The 23,585-nt window shown below is 47.3% G+C and overlaps 1 protein-coding gene across 1 annotated transcript in view; it reads left to right on the top strand.

Annotated features, from left to right (window-relative positions):
- Positions 1 to 23,585, top strand: part of LOC144736793 (uncharacterized) — an 870,278-nt gene that overhangs the window by 224,574 nt on the left and 622,119 nt on the right. The gene's annotated exons all lie outside the window — the stretch shown is intronic.

Raw genomic sequence — 23,585 nt, 5'->3', positions numbered from 1 at the left:
AAGAATCTTGCATGGTGAATATGGCCTCCTCTTGCGAACCCATCCACCTCTCGCGCTCGAGCAGAAGACGGGGGCGCCACCCGAACGTGTGGAACTCCCCCTCCGCTGGCATTGATGTCGGTGGGAACGGCATTTCGGCAGCAGGAACAGCGCCCCGACTAGCCGCCGAATTGGCGGGAGCGGCATTTTAGCGGGAACAGCGCCACGACCAGCCGCTGATTTGACAGGAGCGGCATTTTGGCGGGAACAGTGCCACGACCAGCCGCCGATTTAGCGGCAGCGGTATTTTGGCGGGAACAGCGCCCATGCCAGCCAAATAAATGGCGGGAGCGGCATTTTGGCGGGAACAGCGCCACGACCAGCCGCCGCTTTGGCTGGATCGGCATTTTGGCGGGAACAGCGCCACGACCAGCCGCCGAGTTGGTGGGAGCGGCATTTTGGCGGGAACAGCGCCCCGGCCAGCCGCCGAAATGGCGGCCCCACCGCGTGGCCCGCATGCCCGGGCCTCCCCCGCCAGCCCCCGCAGCGACGACGGTGTCCTCTCCCCACGGCTACGTTCCCGATGGCGGCGAAGCAGCAGTGCGATGCCCTTCCCGCCGCTCCGCGTGCAGCGCCATCTCTCTCTCTGTCACCGGGGCTGCCATCCCAGGGGTTGTCCGAAGGATGGTCGTCACGCCTTCCCCGTCGTACGAAGGCGTCCAGGTGAGTTTTTTTTTTTCGTGTGCCCATTTTACTTCCCTAGGATAACACCTAGCAATATTTATTTTTCCACAACTTCTGACGCCGAATGTAGTGGGTTCCAATTAGGTGCACACACGCACAGCTTGGAGGCAACACTATTTATTAAACGGTAAGTAATATAACACTCGATTTGAAGCTTTCGTGACTGCAGGGATTCATCTTCCTTCTACGTGACTTTACCGAAAGAACCAAGAAGATAATATAACACTGTACATGAGGTGGTGACCACCTTCCTCAACTCACTAACACTCTGGAACACGACACAGACCCGGGACTTGAGGACCGATGATGTCGTCTTCACTTCGGAGTTCAACCGCCCCGCTCTGCATCCACACCCCGCTTATATCCGCTCTGGCATGGCCGGCTCCGCCCAGGCGTGGCCGGCTCTGCCCAGGCCATGCCTCCCTTCCCAGGCACGCCTCCCTTCCCCCACCTTCACGCAGAGACACTGAGACACCCACACTTACACTGAGACAAGGGACAGAGATACAGACGCAGAGATGGAGAGAAATTACAGACACATACACAGACATATACAGATACAGAAACTGAATTTAATAATGGAAAGCGACAAATAACTATCTAAAGAAGAATGTGTTCAACCAGTGGTATTCCTATCAAGACGTAAGATCTTAAGCAGAATATGGAGTGTTACATTGCGGGGATGGTATTTATCCTGCCGTGGATAGACCAATGTATCTCCGTGTCTTTGTGTATCTCAGTATCTGCTGTTGTATCTATGCCCTGTTTTCTGTTATTAATATTAAGAATAATTAAGAATTTTTTTTTTTATCTATATATATATTTTTAATGAAATAATGAAAACAACCCACTACAAGCACACCAGGAATCTGTGAAACGGCCATTAAACTGGTAAGAAGTCGGTCACAGAAAGGTCATAGACATCCAGATGGACAAAAGATGTATGGACGAACCTCCCAAGACATCTGGAAATGTACAGATAAGGTGCAGAGTAAAATAACGGTTGAAACTTCGCGTTTTCTTAACGTTTTCCTTACCGAAAAGTAGAAACTTAACAAAGATAATTAACCAACAAACAATAATATTTTTATTATTAGTATATGTTTCCTACCTACACGACCTTCCTAAAAATAACTAAAGAGTACGAATTCCAGAAATCTTAAGTGGAAACATAGTTAAACTTAACCTCAGGATATTAAAATATAACTCAGAATAAAACACCAATCTCTGGAGAACTAAACTTGGCGAAGGCCCAAAATAATAATGTGACGAGGATCATTACGAATATTCATTAAACATAGACGAATGATAACCACGATACTAAGACCGAAGGAACTCATAAAATATAATTCAAGAATAAATGTAACACACAGGACCACATAAATGTATTACAAACATCTCGTCAGCCACCTTTGTCTTCCAGCGGGGTCTGGCAAGCAAGGAGGGAGCAAAAAGGTCACAAGGGGGGGGGGGGTTTGTGCTGACATTGTTTGTTTTCTCTCGCAAGAGACGCGGAGAAAGGAGAAGGTGCTCACGGTTTTGAGTTAAACACGGCCGTCTTTGTCTCCCCGCAGCACAAACAGATGGCCCATGAATGCTTGGAGGGTTAGGAAAGGTCGTGAGGAAAGGTCACGGGGGTGTCTGCTTCTTCTCGGTCTGTTTGTGTTTTTTTGTTGCCCGCTCGCAAGGAATGCGCAGAGGGGAGTCACGTTTTGAGTTAGGCACGGGCGCACACAGCGAACAGTCAGTCCGTCCGAGTCGCGCTCAGCGGTGCGACGGGGCTCGCAAGGGAGGTGTGGCAGTCGTGCCTCGAGAAGAGATGGGACGACGAGACTTCGTTAAAGTGACCGCCTGAGAGCAGTCTGGGTCGAGTCGCGCTCAGTCTCGCAACTCGGCTTGCGACGCAGTGTTGCGACGGGGCTCGCAAGAGAGCGGGGGCAGATCGTGCCTCGAGAGGTGATGGAACGAGGAGGGGTCGTTCGAGTCGCAGAAGTCTGAGTTCAACCTGGGTCGGGGCTGGGTTTCAGCCGTGCTCCGATGCCGATAGCAGGTGTAGCTTCTCGCAGAACGAAGTTAAGTGCGAGTGAAGCTGGCAGCTGCACGAACAAGGGAAGCACGGAGCAGAGAGAGTGACGAGTGACGACAAGCAATCAACCTGTAAAAGGGCGGAGATCGCCAAGCGTCGACCAAGCGAGCAAAGCAGAGAGCGCGAAGCAGTGGAGAAAGCCTGGTCAAACGGCTGTGAGGAGGAGGACAGCGCTATCGAATGCGCCGCGTGTTTAAAACACACACCGACCAACGGCCAGTGAGAACAGACTATACGTCCAGAACGACGGCGAGCATCGTGCCGACTCAACAATCGTCCAGCAGTGGAGAAGCCGGGGGCTGCCACCAAGAGAGAGCAAGAGCTATCGAATGCGCCGTGTGTCTAATACACACCCAGATCAACCAGCATCAACAAAAACCGACTCGTCATCCCGCAGTGGAGAAAGAGAGTCAAAGTCTTCCACCGAGCGACACTGAGCGCCAACGAGCGACACGAGCGACCGAGCATCTTCAAGGACAGCGTCGTGCCAACTCGTCATCTAGCAGTAGAGGGAGAGAGAGCGCAAGAGCAGCACGACTCGGACGTCACCGGGCGTCACCGAGCGTCGTGCCAACTCGTCATCTAGCAGTAGAGGGAGAGAGAGCGCAAGAGCAGCACGACTCGGACGTCACCGGGTGTCACCGAGCGTCGTGCCAACTCGTCGTCCAGCAGTGGAGAGAGAGAGCGCATAAGCCGAGACACGCCGAGCGAGGGAGCAGCAAGAGAATCGCGGCGGCCACGCCCAACCCAGAGAAAACTTCTGGCCGCTGTTTGTATCCTCCCACACCACACAAGCTAACGACACAACTCCCGGCTATAAGAATTAATTAATATTACAAGGGGACAACGCACACACAGCACGCACACGAATAAGACTTTAAAAAAATTGTCTTTGCGTTTCAAAAAGGGTTGCCATTTCGAGGTGGTGCGTTCAATATCAACTGATCGTGCAAGCAGTTGCTGCCGTCGAGTTACATGAATAAAAAATGTTTAGTCATTCATTTTCGTTAAACTGCATAATCACGCCAATGAATAAGTATTTTTAGTCATTCATTTTCGTTACTGCATAATCTTGTCCATGAATTATTGACGTATACTTGCCTTCGGATAAGAGAGTGTCATGTGCTTGTTTAGAATAAATTGCTTAACACCAACTGTTCGAGTGCTTCTTTCCAAGTCCATGCAAAACTATCTTATTCTTGATAACTGTATCCTGCGATGAGATATGAAAATGGAGACCTAAAATATCATAACACACACTAAGATAATCGGTAACGTTTAATCGATGATAATCGTGTTATCCTGATTGAGATAACACTGGATGAACGAAGCTGAGCCTAATTATCGTAACTGCACACATTAACATAATCGCAAGCATCCGCATAAATTACTACGATTATCTCCGTGATTATCATAATTTATGCATATAATTACACACATTATCATAATTTATGCATGTCAATACACACATTAACATAATTAATGCGATTTGCGCATTTTTCGGAAAATTATTAATTTTTATTATTTTCATCAAAATTTCATAACCCGACACATACAACACCGCATAGAGAGGCCCTCATCGAGTCGTTGATTGGTACGCGTGTTTCTACATAATGTACACGTGTGTTTCTACATAATGCACACACGTGTTTCTAAATAATACACACGCGTGTTTCTACATAATGTACACGTGTGTTTCTACATAATGTACACGTGTGTTTCTAAACAATCTAAACGCGTTTCTACATAATGTACACGTTTCTAAATAATCTACACGCGTGTTTCTACATAATGCACACGTGTGTTTCTACATAATGCACACGTGTTTATAAATAAAGTACATGCGTGTATCTACGTAATGTACACGTGTATTTCTCAACAATGTACACGTGTGTTTCTAAATACGGAGGGTAAAACCGGTGGACCAGGAGTTAATTCCACGCGACCACCACGAGGAAAGAAAAGTGAAACCTCATCAGAGCTATGAAGAGGCACACTTTGTATTAGAGCATATTGGGAAATTTGAGAAAGCCGTTGACTTAAGAGAAGTGACTTTTTGCAGGACACGTCACTCGAAGGGATGATGGACAGGGGTCAATACTAATGATGGCGTGGCAGGTAAAGGAGAGAACATGCCTGAGAAGATGTCTACCGTGGCCACAGATAAATGAATTGGTTCATGTGCGGGACCTGTATAGATTGTGGCATCACAAGACCATGATATATGGTGACGGATTGGAGAGGTATGCATGTTGCAGTGGATAGGTCATGGATGATGGTGCATCTTGATACAATCCTTGAGCTTGGTGAGAGTCTCACACAGCACGACGTGGGTGTTGTACTCTTGCCTGTAGCGCTGTCTCCTGTCAGGTTCGCCACTCCAGTCAGCACACTGCGCCATCGCTTGGTCGCGGTAGGGGAGCAGGTTAACGCTGTACGAGTTCGTGTATTATGGATAAATAATTGTGCACGCACACGAGTCACGGCAGCAGTCGTCATCTCGCAAGCCATCAGTCATGAGGCCGCGAAGGGCCATGCTGCCACCTGTCTGTTGCAATCAATATCTGAACGTGTCGTCCACATCATGATCCCAACAGAGGTCCCGGCATCGTGAGATGAGGGCTCCGGTAAGGGAGCCGGCAGCAGGGATTGGCAACGAGCACCGCAATAGAAAAGAAAATAAATCAGACGACTGGACATGGGAACTGTGTGATGTGAACCTTGCCGCTGGATTTAAATATCTCAGCAGGTCATCATTCACTGCAGACAATGTTCTTTGAAACAACACTCACATATATTACTGGGCAAAGACCCGGACTTGCCCCGTCTACTGTGTTCAAGCCCTTTTGTCAGTCCACTGCTGGATGAGGGCCTTCCCACGCTGTGCAAATAGTGGAGTTATTTGACCATACCTCACCACACTGGTAATGCGGTTTCCTAAGCAACATTTATCGAAAGTAATAGCAGTTATTAATGTAAAAAAGTGAATTGGAAACCCGGGATACGAGGTGACTCGTGGAGGTCCATGGCCCCATCGTGAACAGCAGTGCCCCCCATTCATAGCTTCTTGGGGGGGGGGGGCTGGCGAGCCACTCAACTCCACGCTAAGGAGGTAACCACGGCCAGAGCCACTGATGCCAAGGTCTCTTCCAACCGCCTCGCGCATTCTACTTTGTACACTGCTGGAGGAAACATGACGCGTCTTACGTTTAACCTACATAGCTTTAACATTCAAATATATATAATAGGTGACGTTTCAGAAAATGGCCCTTCTGCATAACACATAAATATAGCGCATCACTCGCCATTAATGTTCACCGTCACCGGAAATCAAACTTCGGTGGCCGAGTTTGTAGCACAGTGCACGAACACCTGGCATGGCACATGGATCAGAGACATAGACAACAAAAAAATGGCGAAAACATGTAAGTGCTCAAAACAGCATGGGAATATTTATGCTAAGAATTACACTGACATACACAGCAAAAGGAACGCATGCATTCACGAATATACGTAAGTTATAGACATCATATTGACTGTGAAGAATGGTAAGTGGGTTGGACAGGATGTGCCGCTGGAAGTGATGGGTCGCTGGTGGTCGAGACTAATGACGGAGTGGCAGCCAAGAGGTCACGCGCCCAAGAGGACACCCACCATGAGGATGGGGCCACGAGAGCAGCTCGTGTGCAGGTGTTGCTGGGTTGATGCTGCGCAGGCTGAGAGGCGGTGACACTTCGGAGGGCTTTGTCCAGCAGTGGATTCATCGTGGTTCATTATGGTGACGCGCTAACACGAACGAGTCTGAGCACGGATCATTGTTACCCAGGAAAAACTCACTCAGTCACGTGCCTCGTGTCAGGAGCGTCCTGCCAAGTTTTCGCAGTTGGGGACCATCATTGCCACGTAGATTCCCAGTGTACAATTTGCGAGTAACATTTCACATTTGGAAAACGTTTCTGCCATGACGCCGGCAGGCAGTGGTCTACTCTTGCGATTGCCGTCAGGTGATCTTCAACGCTCACCGTGAAGCAAACAGCGCATGTGCCGTGGTCAATAGACCCGCGGTGTTAATGAGGACGGCCGCTCGATGACAACCGTGAAGCCCTGCAGCAAGTGGAGAACGCTGTCGCCAGGCCACGTGACAGCCACATTGCTGCACGGCGCCGCGACCCGGAGCATGAAGACCGCCCCCCCCCAACCCGGTAGCCCCGCCCCCTCTCAGGGCCACGCCCCCTGGATCCTCCTCCCAGGCTCAGCCCCTCCCCCCAGCAGCGCGACACAATGAGCCGCTCGGTGCTGCCCCACGCGCTGCTGCTCCCAACTGCAGCGAGGGCGTGGGGGCTGCTGCTGCTGTTGCTCGGCAGCCGCGAGAGCCGCCGTCTCCGTGCGGCAAGGCCCATGCACGTGTTGGCTGCACGCGGCTCTTCGTCATTGTGCGTGGCGAGGGGCCCCGTGCCGCTATCGCCGGCACTGCTGGGAGAGTCGCCAAGGCAGCTACGCGCCCAACCGCTGTGTGGTCACTGCGGACCCTCGCAGGCGTTTACCAAACGCACCCTTGGTTTCGGGGGTCATGGCCTTCCTCAGCGTCCTTCATAGGCACGGTCAACTCAGCTGGAACGTGCCCGATCTTGCCAGATATCGGAAGCGAAGCAGCGTGGACCTTGGATCACGCTTCGACGGGCAAACACCGCGCATGGAGCAGGTGCAGGCGGCGGTGTGGGCAGCAGAGGGCAGTGCGGCAACGTCCGCTGCTCCCTCCGCCTTCACCACCCCGCACTGATCAGCGTGGTGCAGGATGGTCAAATATGGCGACTCTCACGGCTGGCACGGCGTGGGGAGGCCTTCATTCAGCAGTGGAGTGACAACGGGATGCCCATATACACGTTCCCTTGCACTGTGCATAATTTGGAACCTGCACTAAATTTTCCTTTCATCGTCATTCAAAGGTTGGACAGCCAAGACGAATCGGCCAGAGAGCGGCCGCAGTTGTGTCCAGTTGATGCTGAATGAGTTGTATCCACGTCACAAACAACGACCATGACATTGAAGTTCGTGTCCGATTCCCAACTCTCATATCAAACCCTCGGAGTAATGGCACGAGTGTTTGTTTGTTGTTGAACATGTTTCGTCATGGCGTTTTTAGCTTGTCAAATGTTATACTGGACAACTGTAAAAAATAGCTGTATAGCTCATTGGATTACTCCAGTATAACTATACGTCTAGCTAATTAACACGATTGGTCACAACTGGACTCTGTATGATGAAGATTACTCAACCAAGCACTGAAGACAGGCTGACTCAGATGGATGAGTTTCTTATACTCTGCACAGACACAGATGACAAGGAACACGTGGCTTGTTTCACTCAGCCGCGCCACACGGCTGGGACGCTGGGTGCGTGTTGGTTGAGTCGAATCTCAGCGTCTCCCAGCTCCGACGGGCGTGGGGCAGTGCCCACTCCCACTGGGGTGCCTGAGCCAGTGGTGAAAACTCCACATTCCTATTGATGAGGCCAGAATATCCATTTAAAAAAATTCCAGCTGCCCAAAAGGTGGTGCTTATTTTGTCTGCCCTAGAGGGATGATGAGCTCAGCCTACCCGTGACTGTAATTGGAACGAGCAGACTGGGAGACGGCGATTCTTCTACAGAACCCCCCAGCTCTCAGTCGGGGGGTATTAGAGGACGCCTCATCTTGGTGAGTGTGAGTGGGGTGAGGAGTGTAGACGTGGGGGGTATTAGAGGACGCCTCACCTTGGTAAGTGTGGGTGGGGTGAGGGTGGGGAGTGCATACATGGGGCCATAGAAGTACTGCACAACAGGTGATATTGTTACTTTTGTAGTGTCGTGACTACAGCCACCACTGTGAGTGTAGACAGTTAAATGTCTCTGTGGGTCGCGCCAGCTGAAGTGCTGGAGGGGCACCGGGTGCCCCGATTGGACGCGCTAAGGGCACGTGACCGGGAGCGGGCCTCGATTGGATGAGCTAAGGGGATTAGACTGGAAGTGGTGCCCGATTGGACGAGTTAAGGACACGTGGCCAAAAGCGGTGCCTCAATTGGACGGGCTAAGAGCACGTGACCGGAAATGAGACTCACTTGGAGGAGTTGAGGCCACGTGACCAGAAGTGGGCCTCGATTGGAGGAGTCAAGAGCCACGTGACCTGAAGCGGTGCCTCGATTGGAGAAGTTAAGGGCACGTGCCCGGAAGCAGGGAGCGCCGGCTTGATACAGCAAGGGGAGGGGCGGCGGCCAAGCGATAAATGGCCGTCCATAAATGACGTCACGCACCTAGGGGAGGGGGGTCAGACATTTGTGACGATTTGTGACGAGGGGGGGAGGGGGGGTTTGAGAAATGTGACGTCACATCAAAATGCGCCACTTTAATTAAACAATTGTTATAACAACACTAATTTTGATTAATTTTCATTATGAACTATTTGATTTTTTTAAACTTACTAAGGTCACCTTTTATTTATTCCATGAAGGAGCATGGAGAAGCATACATTTTCAACATTTAATGATTGTTAGTCAACATTTTGATTATAATGATTCTACCAGGGCTTTTCATTCTGTAGAATAAATATGATTGTTATAATTATACTCTCCATTTTGCTTCATTCTACTACAAAGTTTCAAGTATTTTTTTATAGTTATAATTAATTTTAATATTTTATAATTATAAGATAATTTCAACATAATATGCAGTTTTAGTTAGTCGTTGAATATTTTAAAGTTAATTTTATGCTAAATTTAAGCTTCCCAATGCCTCCTTTTTAATGTGTTTTCTCCGACAACATCAGAGTACAGCGCCACATTAAATTCGCACTACAATGACAATAGTTTAAAGCGATTTGAAGCATGTTGTATTTCAAAATGGAAATATGGTTTTGGGGGGAGGCAGAGCTTTGTGACGTCATATTTGAGGGGGATCTGACTTTTTGATAAGCCGGATGACGTGGGAGGGGGGGGGGTCAAAAAACGTCCAAAATCGCGTGTCGTCATTTATGGACGGGCCCTAAAGGGGGAGCATAAGGGGGACTCGGGGTTCGTGTCGGGGATCACGAGTTAACATGAACGCACATAGTGAGCAGCCTATGACAAGTTAGCACCACTGAGCAACAGAATCCGGTGTACAGTGAATTGTTTAATAAACGCATTGCCTCCTAAAACGGTGTGTGTGCGCCTCAGTCGACATACACTATACTTTGACATCTTATGATCAAAGTGGCCTCGCTGCCTCTAACACCTATCATGACGCGGACTGTACGTGGAGTACTTTGAGTACCAGTAGACACTGACTCAACATTGAAAACGAAGCCGAGGGGCACCGGATCAACATTGAGACTCAATAGTTGTTCACTTGATGCAGCAAATCTGGCTGTGACGGTTCCACCTGATGACGGAGACTTGTGTTGCCTCCGAAACGTTGTGATTTTTATTGTTTTATTTTTATTTATTTTTATTTCATTTTTTACCTACGTGACTTTACAGAAATAACTAAGAGTATAGTTGTTGGGAGTCTCTCGACGAGGGTTCGAGGGAGCCCCACGGCTTCTGAGAAGCACAAAGCGAGGCGGAACTCATGGATTAGAGTCCGCTTTCTGGAGAGACCGCGAGCAGCTGTCTCCAACGCCATCAACGCGAAGACTCCCCAAGCGGAGGCATCACAGCCCCTCCCCTCAGCACGTGGACCCTAGCCCATGCGTCCACGCAGCCCACTGAGACCAGGCAGTGTCCGTCTCATTACATTGCGTTGTGTGTACATAGATCGACACACTTGTGAGCACGGCTCCACTTTGGTTTCGTGGTGCTCACCCGTTTAACCAGCAGCAGCTTTGGGAAGCCAACACGCAGCAGCGCATTCATCGCTGCAATACATCTCAACTCATCGCGAGTTCAACCAGTCTATAGATCACCCCTTCCGAGCAAACAACACGGCTGTGTTTGGCACGGTCACGATCAACAGCAAATGTGAAATAAAACAGGACCCTGCGGGGTGGGCTGGTAGGAACGAATAACCAAAGAATATAAACATAATGTATTATTACACTTGTTTAGCCAGGAAAGCCCCACTGAGTCTAAAGGTTTTTGTAGGGTCCTGCCAAGTGTTTGCAGTAGGGGGCGATGTTGCTACACCTAATCGGACGATACGAAGGGAAAGTTTGAGGCCTAGTTCTAGGCTTTAGGCCTAGCTGTAGGCTTTAGGCCGCTGTGAGTTAATTTTTAATTTAAATGTTTTAATTATTCATGTAAAAGCTTTAAATGTAAATGTTTCTATTTAAAAACATCAGGGAATGTAACATTGTTAAACATTAACTCCCTTTCACACACGCGGGGGTACAACACGAAGGGAGAGTTTGAGGCCTAGTTCTAGGCTTTAGGCCTAGCTGTAGGCTTTAGGCCGCTGTGAGTTAATTTTTAATTTAAATGTTTTAATTAAAAGCTATCTCAGGGAATTATAAGGGAACGTTACAATTGTTTAGCCAGGAAAGCGTCACTGAGTCTAAAGGTTTTTGTAGGGTCCTGCCAAGTGTTAGCAGTAGGGGGCGATGTTGCTACACCTAATCGGACATCGGACGGACGGACGATATAATCTATTGTAGGCTGGTTCACTTCGTTCCTACCAGTATAAGAATGACGTGACTCATTGTTGTGACACCAGCCACAGAAATCGCAGCAGCTACTAGAGAAGGGTTCATGTGAAAGGACGGAGCTGAGGCATGGGTAGACTGCGCAGCTTCAGGGTGCCTGCTGGGGGCAGCGACACTGCGAGAGGCCGGGCAACTCGGAGTCCGCTTGTGGGAGAGCACCGCGGATTTAACTCCGCGCGCCGCACCCTGGGGCACAGCTGGCAGCGTTTCTGTCTGCGGGCACGTGGTCACGTGGCGATTCGAGCCAATCACCGCCATCCTGGCATGGCCCCAAAAACAAACCGCGAGCATTGCAACAAATAAACAAAGAGGTCGTGATGCAGGCTGCGTTACTGTAGCAACATATCTAAAAAATGTCTACTTCACGAGTTTTAAAATGCTTAAATGAATATATAATATACATTTTGTAACGAGCAGAAACAATTATTTATGATTATCAACATCGTTCGAAATCGCCGCCTCACATTCTCTCGTCCTGCGCCATACAAACTGTTAAATCACGAAGTGCGATGTGCGTTGGTGATTGTTCACTTTCGTTGAGCGCCGTCGTTAAGGGGAGCGCCGTGCACAGTTTGGGTCAAGCTGAGACCGCCTCCGTTTCGGATTTGATGTCACAATAACCCAAGCAGCATGCTGGCCAGTGGATGGGATGGTCCCTGTCATAGGGATGTGGAATTTTTTATTGCGAACTAAGGTATATTAACCGAGTAGAGCACCACCCAATGCTTGCTTGAGCATGACTGTGACTGGTCGTTTGAATGGGCATGGTTCTTGTCAATGAGCTGCAGCAATGCAACATTATTACACATCACGGTTTCCCAATGTTTAAGGCAAGAGGCAAGGGGATGTCTCTCTGTCCAAAGAGACATTTGTTTTCACAAAATTACAAAACCCTGAAGCAATCCCTACAAAACGTGAACGCACCATTTACCAACTTTGCCAGATTGAAAGATTTTGTAAAGAAAATTGGCAACCAAATACATTCACAAAAGTATTAAAGCCCCACCTCCAATGTTTTTGATACAATTATACAGCCCCTAACAGAGTGGAAGCTCTATTGATGTACACATGGTTTGTCAGCTTGTTGGTGCTGGGCAGCCCCACAACACACGATGATGTCACCTGTGGCAGACCCCTCAAGTTGAAATGCGCGATCGAGGCCACTGTGGGGTTCCTGAGATCGACTCGTGGCAGCGTGAGAACAGCTGCAATGAGGAGGAGACGGAATCGCCGCGTCCGTGAGATTCGAAGCGCTGAGTGTGAAGCACGCGGCGATCGTGAGAACGGCTCCTGGTGCCGCGAGAGTGCAAGCCGACTGCGAGACACGTGGAGCGGGAGGCCTGGCGCCCTCTAGGGGGTTCTCTGGATATCCCTCCAGTGGACGCTCTTCCTTCTCCAGCACACGCATGACCAAATACACAGCTTGTATAATTTGCTCAGTTTTATTTAATATGTACAAAAATATTGTGAGCTGGATATCATTATTTTCGAGAATCGATGTTGATCGATGAATTGTGACATTCCTACCGTGTACAGCGATGCGTACCCTGCACGAAGACTTGCATAGATAACATTTAGTGTAAAGCAAGGTTTATTATCTCTACTTAAACGCGTATTATAACTAAAGTACAGCTAATGCTACGTGACATGTCAATCTACCACAACCACATGGACTTACACATTTACAAAAAAATGTAACTTATTTGAGGTGGGTTATAATCTTAATTTTGAAATACGTAATCTTAATTTTGAAATACGTAATCAACCAGGCTATGCGTTGTGTGTTGACCAACTCTCTGTGTTGCATTACATCACATTTCGATATTTTGCTGGGTTATTTAATTTTAGTGTGCCTTTCTCCTAATTTTCAAGCTTGCGTGCCCGTGCCACGTCGTCATCTTACTTGCAGCAGCAGCACGTTGCCGTCCACTCATTGATATGCTAATTTTCTCTGCCCCCTCCCTCTCTCCGTCCCCGCCCCCCCTCTCTATATTTAAGGGACCGTCACAGAAACGACCCCTCTCTTTGTGCCGATGTGTCCTCTCTCTGTGTGCCCTTGTGATGTCTGTCTGCTTGTATGTATGTCTATAGTTTTCTAGTTAGATTTTTGTTGCTATTTCTTTTATGCCTGATGATGATTGCTTGTGTTGCAATCGAAACGTCGTAAGATGCTATTATTTTAATTTATTATTTTATCTTTAGACGTGACTTAACCGAAAGAACCAAAGAATAGTGGGTTATAATTTAGAACAAGTTCATAAATGAGTCGCTATAATGTGGGATTTAGGTGGCTGTTGATCAAATTGGTCTCACTAAACCGGTTTGTTCTCCTCGAGCTCTGCACTGAAATCTCCGCCAGCAGCAGCAGCGCGAGGGAGCGGCCCCCAGCTCACACAGCCGCTAGGACTGCGGCACCGTCTCCTAGCGGTGCCATTACCCTGCAGTAGCACCGCGCGTGAACTTCCTCACGCTCCGACGCGTTTGATTGACAATGTAGAGAAGTGGCACCGTGAGGAAGTGATGCTGCTCAATCTGGAGGCCCTTTCTGTGAATCAACATTGGCGATGAGTCACAACGGGACATTGTTTAGCATTCTGATGTTGTATGTCTTGGAGTTATGAAATTTTGATGAAAATAATAAAAATTAATAATTTTCCGAAAAATGCGCAAATCGCATTAATTATGTTAATGTGTGTATTAATATGCATAAATTATGATAATGCATGTGATTATATGCATAAATTATGATGGTGTGAGTAATTGTATGCATAAATTATGATAATCGGGGAGATAATCGTAGTAATTTATGCGGATGCTTGCGATGATGTTAATGTGAGCAGTTGTGATAATTAGGCTCAGCTTCGTCTATCCAGAGTTGTCAATCAGGATAACACGATTATCATCGATTAAATATTTACCGATTATCCTAGCGTGTGTTATGATATTTAAGGTCACAGTTTCAGATCTCGTCACAGGATACAGCTCTTATGGATAAGAGAGTTTTGCATGGACTTGGAAAGAAGCACTCGAACAGTTGGTGTTAGGCAATTTTATTCTAACAAGCATGTGACATTCTATCATGCAGGTCAAACATGCGTCAATAATTCATGAATAACCAAACTCTTATGCATTTGCGATATCATGCGTTCGATTAATATGAATAACTAAAATCCTTATGCAATTACGAGATTAAGCATTGACTAAAATGAATGAATAAACACTTATGCATTTACTAAATTGAATAACTCAAAACTCTTATGCATTTTCGATATTGTGCATTCGACTAATATGGATAACTAAAATTCTTATGCAATTACGAGATTAAGCATTGACTAAAATGAAGGAATGAACACTTATGCATTTACTAAATTGAATAACTCAAAACTCTTATGCATTTTCGATATTGTGCATTTAACGAACTGAATGACCAAAATTATTATGCAATCGTAACCTCTACCTCTCCACCAGGCATCTCATTAGTTCGTTTTTGTATCGATCACAATCGGCGACTGGCCGAGTTTGAAAACAAGCATGACACACTTCATTTTGCGGTAATAAACAGCACTTATTGTATCCCAGAGGCGAAGGTCTATGTGAGGGCGGGTGTGGGGAGAGCGAGTCTGATTTTTTTAATTAATTCTTCAGCGAGATTCTCTGACAAAGGGGAACTGGTTTGACAAGATTTTCTCTCTTTGTGCACGGTCGATTCGCAATGAGGATTTCGAGGGTTTTAGTTTGCATCGACGAATCTATTGGTCGTTTATGCGATAAGAGAAACAAAAAAAAGGCAAGAAAAAAAACTTCACCCTCTTATAACCGACGGATTCTTAATTACTCAGAGGGCCACGATTCCTTACGGCCAGCTGGTGTTCAAACTTTATAATTAGTCTTCTGATGATTGTCTAGGGTTGGTCCCATTGTGAGAGAGGTGGATTGTCTCTTGGATAAATTCTTGCATGCCCCGCGGGAAGTAGGTGTGTGCGTGTGTGTGTATGTGCTTCCTGGAGGTTGTGAGTGGGGGAGGTGATACGACCCTGGTTCGCAGATTCCTCTCGCCCGTGCGGGTTGCAGCCGCGACTTTCTCCGCAGGGAGGTGAGCGGCGGCGCTTGGCGGCGCTTGGCGGCCCTCGGTAGCTGACGGCGCGGTGGCGCGTTCTTTGTAGCTGACGGCGCGGTGTCGCGCTCTCGGTAGCTGACGGCGCGGTGGCGCGCTTTCGGTAGCTGACGGCGCGGTGGCGCGCTCTCGTAGCTGACGGCGCGGTGGCGCGCTCTCGGTAGCTGACGGCGCGGTGGCGCGATCTCGGTAGCTGACGGCGCGGTGGCGCGCTCTTGTAGCTGACGGCGCGGTGGCTCGCTCTTTCTCTCCACTGCTGGATGACGAATCGGTTCTCGTTGGTTGTCGCTCTGGCGATGAACGATGCTTTCGTTCGTTGCTGGTATTGACGTTGGGTTGAAGTTGTTGGCTCGAGAGTGATAGCTGGAATCTCCGTCCGTTTCACTCGCAGCTCGGCGGCTCAGTGTAGTAATTCTTCTTAGGTGGTGCAGACCTCAGCTTGTCAATACACGTCGCTACCCCCGCGAATATCGGCATTCTGGATCACGGAAGAGCTCCTTCGTTGTTGGCGACGAGATGAGATGGGGGGCCTGAGCCCCGGTGAGGATCTGTTTGGTAAGGCCCGTGGCCCGGACGAAGTGATGGGGCCAGAGGCCCTGACGATGTGTGATGGGGCCAGAGGCCCTGACGATCTGTCTTGAATGGATTTTTTTTTGGCTTATATCGAGAATATCCACTAAGTTTCCCGAGTTGTTCAAAGTCTGTCATAAAACCTTCTTGTGGGTGGGGCCATCTGCATCCGTGTGTGTGTGTGTGTCCGTCCGTGTGTTTCGCGTGCGTGTTTGTCCGTGTGTTTATTAGCTTTGAAGACACAGTTGTGTGTCGTTCTGGAAGGGGGGGGGGGGGCTCGTGACGGCGCCAACGAAGATATCCATTAGCCAGACCGATGATTCGCGTCGAGTTCTATATATATAAAAGAGATACTCGAGTCCATGTTTTTGTTACTAAATAATATTTGTCGCGACAACCTACGCGTTAAGCGAGCTTAATTATTTCCGCCCTCGCTCGGGGATCATATCTTTTGTCTCACACAGCTTAAGTTGTTTTGGTTTGGAAGTTGAAATGCGACTTATTCCATTATGCCCCAGTTATGCCGAAACCGTGTTCCCGATGTTTCATCGTGACCCGATCTCTCATGGGAATGTTATTCCTTGCGTGTGCAATTTTTGTTGTCCGTGTTGTGGGAAGACAAAGACGGTCGTGTTGCTGCTTCCCCTGGGTCGTTGTGTTTGGTTAATTTTGAGAGCCTTATTCGCCGTTAGCTCCTAGGATATTCACTTTAATTCCGTACTTATTATTTGATTTCTTGTGTTCTTGTGATTATTTAATCTGCTATCCCGGCTAGGAATTTTGTTTTGGAGCGAAATAGATGCCATAATTGTTCTTCGATGCTTCGGCCCGGCCGTGTAGAAATTCTTTAAAGGTAAATAATGTCAGTATTTAATTAACAATGATGAGTCGCGATTTTGGTGCAGACTGTAGTCTGCTTTCCAATTGGAGTGAGGATGGATACTGTTTGCTTAATCTTCATGGCTAAGTTTACTTGTGCATCTAACATGGTTCAAAGACCCGTGTGTGCTTTTTGTCGTCAATGCTGTTTCTTTGTTAAAAACATAACCATCTCTTCCTCCGCGGTGCCCGGCCCTGCAAGGTTTTTTGTACGAGAGGGTGTCATTTCGACCCTCTGCCTGCCATTCCCCCCTCCCTTGTTCCTCCTGTGTGAAATTCGGGGAGTTTTTATGATCTTGATTACCCTTCTTTCATGCCCTCTTTCCTTTGAAATGAGGTGTGCGCACATCTGTGTTAGTGTGTGGGGGCCTCTGTGGTAGTGTGGGGGCGTGTTCGTTCCCACATTGCCGCGTCTATTAAAAAAAATGATATTATCTATGTTGGCAGAATAATTCTTAAAAAAAATTTTAATTTTAAATATTAAAAAGGGGGGCATATACACAACAGTCCGCCCTTTTGAAAATTATCAGGGGTCGATTTGGCCACTGGCGAATTTTCAAACAAAGTAATGCCCCCTTTTTATGTCATGCATCCCATCAGCCGCCCTTACTCTCGGCGGTTATTTCTTACAACGCGCATGCACGTATTACAATCTTAATCTGGTTACATCTGAATTAGCAAAGGAAATAACAACCGTTAACATCGATATTGCGTTACATTGGTTCTCGTACCTCATAATTCCGACGAATATTCATTTTTGTTTTTGCTTAACATGGTTACATTTGAATTAAGCAAGGAAAATAACAACACGTTAAAACATCGATATCATCAGTTACATGGTTCTCCTACATCATAACTCCGACGAACTTCATCTTTGTTTTTGTTAAATCCTGGGAAACGCTAGGTAGCGGTTTCGAACGCATTTATGCGTTACCTTCCTCATGTTGCCTGGTTTACCACTTATCACTTTGATAATTCGATCACGGTTTTCGGGTTCGTTTTTGTAATTTCCTCTCTCACTCTCTCGCGTCGTGGGAGTGTGTGGTGAAAAATTGTGCTGTACATAATCAGAATTCGCGCACACAACCCACTTTGACACTTGGTTCGTGGCATTCGCTCTCTCTGCGATTACATGCACATTTGCCGAGTTTGTGTGTCGATTTAATTCTGTCCCTCGTAATGTTGCCCTCTTTGTTTTTACGAGTGTGTTAGATTTTAACACCATTCCCGATATGTCATGAACATTCGTCTCCATTTTAGCACTCCGATCCACATACATTTTGGTTTCCCTTGGATATTTTTCATTCAAAGGCTCACGCCTGCGCTCCTCAGGGCGTGTCTCTGTGTGCTCTCTTTGTCTCTGCTGTCTGTTATCTACTGTCCGATCACGCCTCAATGCAACCCCGCCCCCGCACCCGATCCGTGCGCCTTTCACAAGAGCACCGCCCCTGTTTTTGCCCGCCCTGTCACCTGCAGCCTGCTTGTATTTCCCATTGAGCTCGGGGTTTAACAAAACCTCGGCGGGTGGTTCATCATGTATTTGGACCGCATTCTGTGTTATTCCTCTATTCCCTCCTGGTATAGCCGGTGGAGGAATTGGTCGGAATTGGATCGATTGTGTTTGACCTCCCATCCTGCGATTCTCCTGAATGTTCGCATCCATACCTCCGCGGTCTGTGTAACACCTTCCCGCTAGGTGGTTATCTCGCCATCTTAGTGTGCAACTTTGGCCTCGTGTGTGTCGTGGCATGGGGTGTTGGTATGGTTCTGTTTTGAACCTCCCCCTCCTGCGATTCCTCTGAATGTTCGGCTTTGTGCCGCTCTCATTCTCGTGCCAACCTCTCTCTGGTTTATTTTGCCACAGGTACGTGTGTGTTTGCTCTTCTAGGCATTGTGGGACTGTTCGGTGATTTTTATTCCTCTCTGAGAGGCTGGGTTCCTTATCCCTCTCCCTGTGTTCTGGACCCGAATTCTGATTCTTAGCTCTGTATAACCATGCCATGTACGCCTTGCTCTCTATGTGGCGTAAGGATGCGGTTTCTGGATTCAAAACCATTCTCACCCTTTCTGTAATCTCTGGGCTCAAGGATTCAAAAAACATAATTTTGAACATTTTATCTCCTTCGTGGTATTGATTCACATCGCCTGCGTAATACGCTCTTTTAAATTGTACGAGGTAGTCACGTGGATCTTGGTCCATGCCCTGGGTCATCGATTTTACAGCATAAAACCCTTCAGTGAGTGTCGAATATTCTCCAAACTTCCGAATCACTGCCAGGCTCAGTTGTTTAAAATCATTTCTAACCTTGTGTGGTAGTGACTTTACCCATGGGATAGAATCTTTATGTAAGGTCCGTTTCAACAAACTCGCTTTTTCATCCCGTCTCCTCAGCCCTCTAATCATTGCCTCCTCTTCCACTGTTGCGATATGTGTGTGGATATCCATAGTCTTATTGTGTGGGTCAAAATCGGGAATTCTGACTAGAGCCTTGTCCATCAATTTAAGGGTTTTACTGTTGAATAAAGTATTCCGAAAGTTGATCGCCGTCAGCGTCATCATCAAACAAGTTATCATCAGGCAATCTGTCACTTTTATCTGTGCTGTGTCGCTTGTGTTTAAGTGGCGTGTATTTTTTGTGTGCACGCCCAGTACTGTGTCGCTCGTGTTGCCATTTCCCTTCAGTTTTTGCCTCTGCCCTTAGTGGAGCATGTCCAGTCGACTTTACTTTAACATTTTGCCTCCCTCTATCTGTGAAGTTGTCAGTCTCACATGTTTTTGTTTGCATATGTATCTCTCCCTCCCTTCTCTCGAATTGTGAGGGTTTCCCTTTGTCAAGGATTTTTTGTTCGATATCCATAATTTTTTTCCGATCAGTCCCTGGGCTCTGTCCACGTACACAAGAGTGTGATTTACTGTTACTTCCATATTTATTCTGTGGATCAACGTCTGTGAGTTTCGCTGGTGTCGCGAGCACTGATTTCTCCTCCCTTACGATGGTGTGAGGACATTTTTCCTCGTTTATTAGAGACGATTTCTCTCCTGTTTCCTTTCCGAATTTTCCTTCATTCCACAATCCCTGTCTGTATGCCTGTGTGAAAAGGAATGAGTCCTGTCCTGCCTTTCCTGCAGCTTTTGCATCGTGTTCGCCTTCGTTACATTTTATCCAGTCAATTAGTTCCCCCCGAGGTGTGTTCGTGTTATCGATACAGCTCCCTTCCCATATGTCTCTCTGACTGTACTGCTTTGTAACAGATTGGTCGGTACGTTTTAATACGAGCTCCCCGTATCCCGTAACCCATTCAAAAATTATTCTTAATCCTAGCATCTTAGGTATGGCAAGAGTTACTTTGACAATTCCTTTTAGAGTGCATATAAAACAATTATCTCACAGAGTGTAGTCAGTTTGACTCGAGCTATTGTTATTTTCCGATTCAGAGTGCGTACCTCTAACACCATTTATCACAGGATGCAATCGGTTTGATACGATATTATCTTAATTCCACTGTCTCTGTTTCAACCTGCTATTCTGGGTTTTAACCTTAGAGAGCGTTTTTTTTGTTTTACGCCCGTTTACAATCACAATGCAATGTTTGGTCACGATATTCTGGTTAACACGAAGTGATTCATTCCTTCATCCATGCAAAACACTGTCTGTGAGAGATCCCGGACGAGCCCCCATTATGTTGTATGTCTTGGAGTTATGAAATTTTGATGAAAATAATAAAAATTAATAATTTTCCGAAAAATGCGCAAATCGCATTTTTTATGTTAATGCGTGTATTAACATGCATAAATTATGATAATGCGTGTAATGATATGCATAAATTATGATGGTGTGAGTAATTGTATGCATAAATTATGATAATCGCGGAGATAATCGTAGTAATTTATGCGGATGCTTGCGATGATGTTAATGTGAGCAGTTGTGGTAATTAGGCTCAGCTTCGTTTATCCAGAGTTATGTCAATCAGGATAACACGATGATCAATGATTAAACGTTTACCGATTATCCTAGTGTGTGTTATGATATTTAGGTCTCCATTTTCATATCTCATCACAGGATACAGTTATCAAGAATAAGATGGTTTTGCATGGACTTGGAAAGAAGCACTCGAACAGTTGGTGTTAAGCAATTTTATTCTAACAAGCATGTGACATTCTATCATGCAGGTCAAACATGCGTCAATAATTCATGAATAACCAAACTCTTATGCATTTGCGATATCATGCGTTCGATTAATATGAATAACTAAAATCCTTATGCAATTACGAGATCAAGCATTGACTAAAATGAATGAATAAACACTTATGCATTTACTAAATTGAATAACTCAAAACTCTTATGCATTTTCGATATTGTGCATTTAACGAACTGAATGACCAAAATTATTATGCAATCGTAACCTCTACCTCTCCACCAGGCATCTCATTAGTTCGTTTTTGTATCGATCACAATCGGCGACTGGCCGAGTTTGAAAACAAGCATGACACACTTCATTTTGCGGTAATAAACAGCACTTATTGTATCCCAGAGGCGAAGGTCTATGTGAGGGCGGGTGTGGGGAGAGCGAGTCTGATTTTTTAAATTAATTCTTCGGCGAGATTCTCTGACAAAGGGGAACTGGTTTGACAAGATTTTCTCTCTTTGTGCACGGTCGATTCGCAATGAGGATTTCGAGGGTTTTAGTTTGCATCGACGAATCTATTGGTCGTTTATGCGATAAGAGAAACAAAAAAAAGGCAAGAAAAAAAACTTCACCCTCTTATAACCGACGGATTCTTAATTACTCAGAGGGCCACGATTCCTTACGGCCAGCTGGTGTTCAAACTTTATAATTAGTCTTCTGATGATTGTCTAGGGTTGGTCCCATTGTGAGAGAGGTGGATTGTCTCTTGGATAAATTCTTGCATGCCCCGCGGGAAGTAGGTGTGTGCGTGTGTGTGTATGTGCTTCCTGGAGGTTGTGAGTGGGGGAGGTGATACGACCCTGGTTCGCAGATTCCTCTCGCCCGTGCGGGTTGCAGCCGCGACTTTCTCCGCAGGGAGATGAGCGGCGGCGCTTGGCGGCGCTTGGCGGCCCTCGGTAGCTGACGGCGCGGTGGCGCGTTCTTTGTAGCTGACGGCGCGGTGTCGCGCTCTCGGTAGCTGACGGCGCGGTGGCGCGCTCTCGTAGCTGACGGCGCGGTGGCGCGCTCTCGGTAGCTGACGGCGCGGTGGCGCGCTCTCGTAGCTGACGGCGCGGTGGCGCGATCTCGGTAGCTGACGGCGCGGTGGCGCGCTCTTGTAGCTGACGGCGCGGTGGCTCGCTCTTTCTCTCCACTGCTGGATGACGAGTCGGTTCTCGTTGGTTGTCGCTCTGGCGATGAACGATGCTTTCGTTCGTTGCTGGTATTGACGTTGGGTTGAAGTTGTTGGCTCGAGAGTGATAGCTGGAATTTCCGTCCGTTTCACTCGCAGCTCGGCGGCTCAGTGTAATAATTCTTCTTAGGTGGTGCAGACCTCAGCTTGTCAATACACGTCGCTACCCCGCGAACATCGTCATTCTGGATCACGGAAGAGCTCCTTCGTTGTTGGCGACGAGATGAGATGGGGGGCCTGAGCCCCGGTGAGAGAGATGGAGGCCGGAGCCCCGGTGAGGATCTGTTTGGTGGGGCCCGTGGCCCGGACGAAGTGATGGGGCCAGAGGCCCTGACGATGTGTGATGGGGCCAGAGGCTCTGACGATCTGTCTTGAATGGATTTTTTTTTGGCTTATATCGAGAATATCCACTCAGTTTCCCGAGTTGTTCAAAGTCTGTCATAAAACCTTCTTGTGGGTGGGGCCATCTGCATCCGTGTGTGTGTGTGTCCGTCCGTGTGTTTCGCATGCGTGTTTGTCCGTGTGTTTATTAGCTTTGAAGACACAGTTGTGTGTCGTTCTGGAAGGGGGGGGGGGGGGGCTCGTGACGGCGCCAACGAAGATATCCATTAGCCAGACCGATGATTCGCGTCGAGTTCTATATATATAAAAGAGATACTCGAGTCCATGTTTTTGTTACTAAATAATATTTGTCGCGACAACCTACGCATTAAGCGAGCTTAATTATTTCCGCCCTCGCTCGGGGATCATATCTTTTGTCTCACACAGCTTAAGTTGTTTTGGTTTGGAAGTTGAAATGCGACTTATTCCATTATGCCCCAGTTATGCCGAAACCGTGTTCCCGATGTTTCATCGTGACCCGATCTCTCATGGGAATGTTATTCCTTGCGTGTGCAATTTTTGTTGTCCGTGTTGTGGGAAGACAAAGACGGTCGTGTTGCTGCTTCCCCTGGGTCGTTGTGTTTGGTTAATTTTGAGAGCCTTATTCGCCGTTAGCTCCTAGGATATTCACTTTAATTCCGTACTTATTATTTGATTTCTTGTGTTCTTGTGATTATTTAATCTGCTATCCCGGCTAGGAATTTTGTTTTGGAGCGAAATAGATGCCATAATTGTTCCTCGATGCTTCGGCCCGGCCGTGTAGAAATTCTTTAAAGGTAAATAATGTCAGTATTTAATTAACAATGATGAGTCGCGATTTTGG

The sequence above is a fragment of the Lampetra planeri genome, chromosome 3, assembly GCF_965212315.1.
Source record: "Lampetra planeri chromosome 3, kcLamPlan1.2.h2, whole genome shotgun sequence".
NCBI lineage: Eukaryota > Metazoa > Chordata > Hyperoartia > Petromyzontiformes > Petromyzontidae > Lampetra > Lampetra planeri.
Note: the sequence above shows the minus strand (reverse complement) of the source record. Positions and strands in the feature narration are given on the sequence as shown.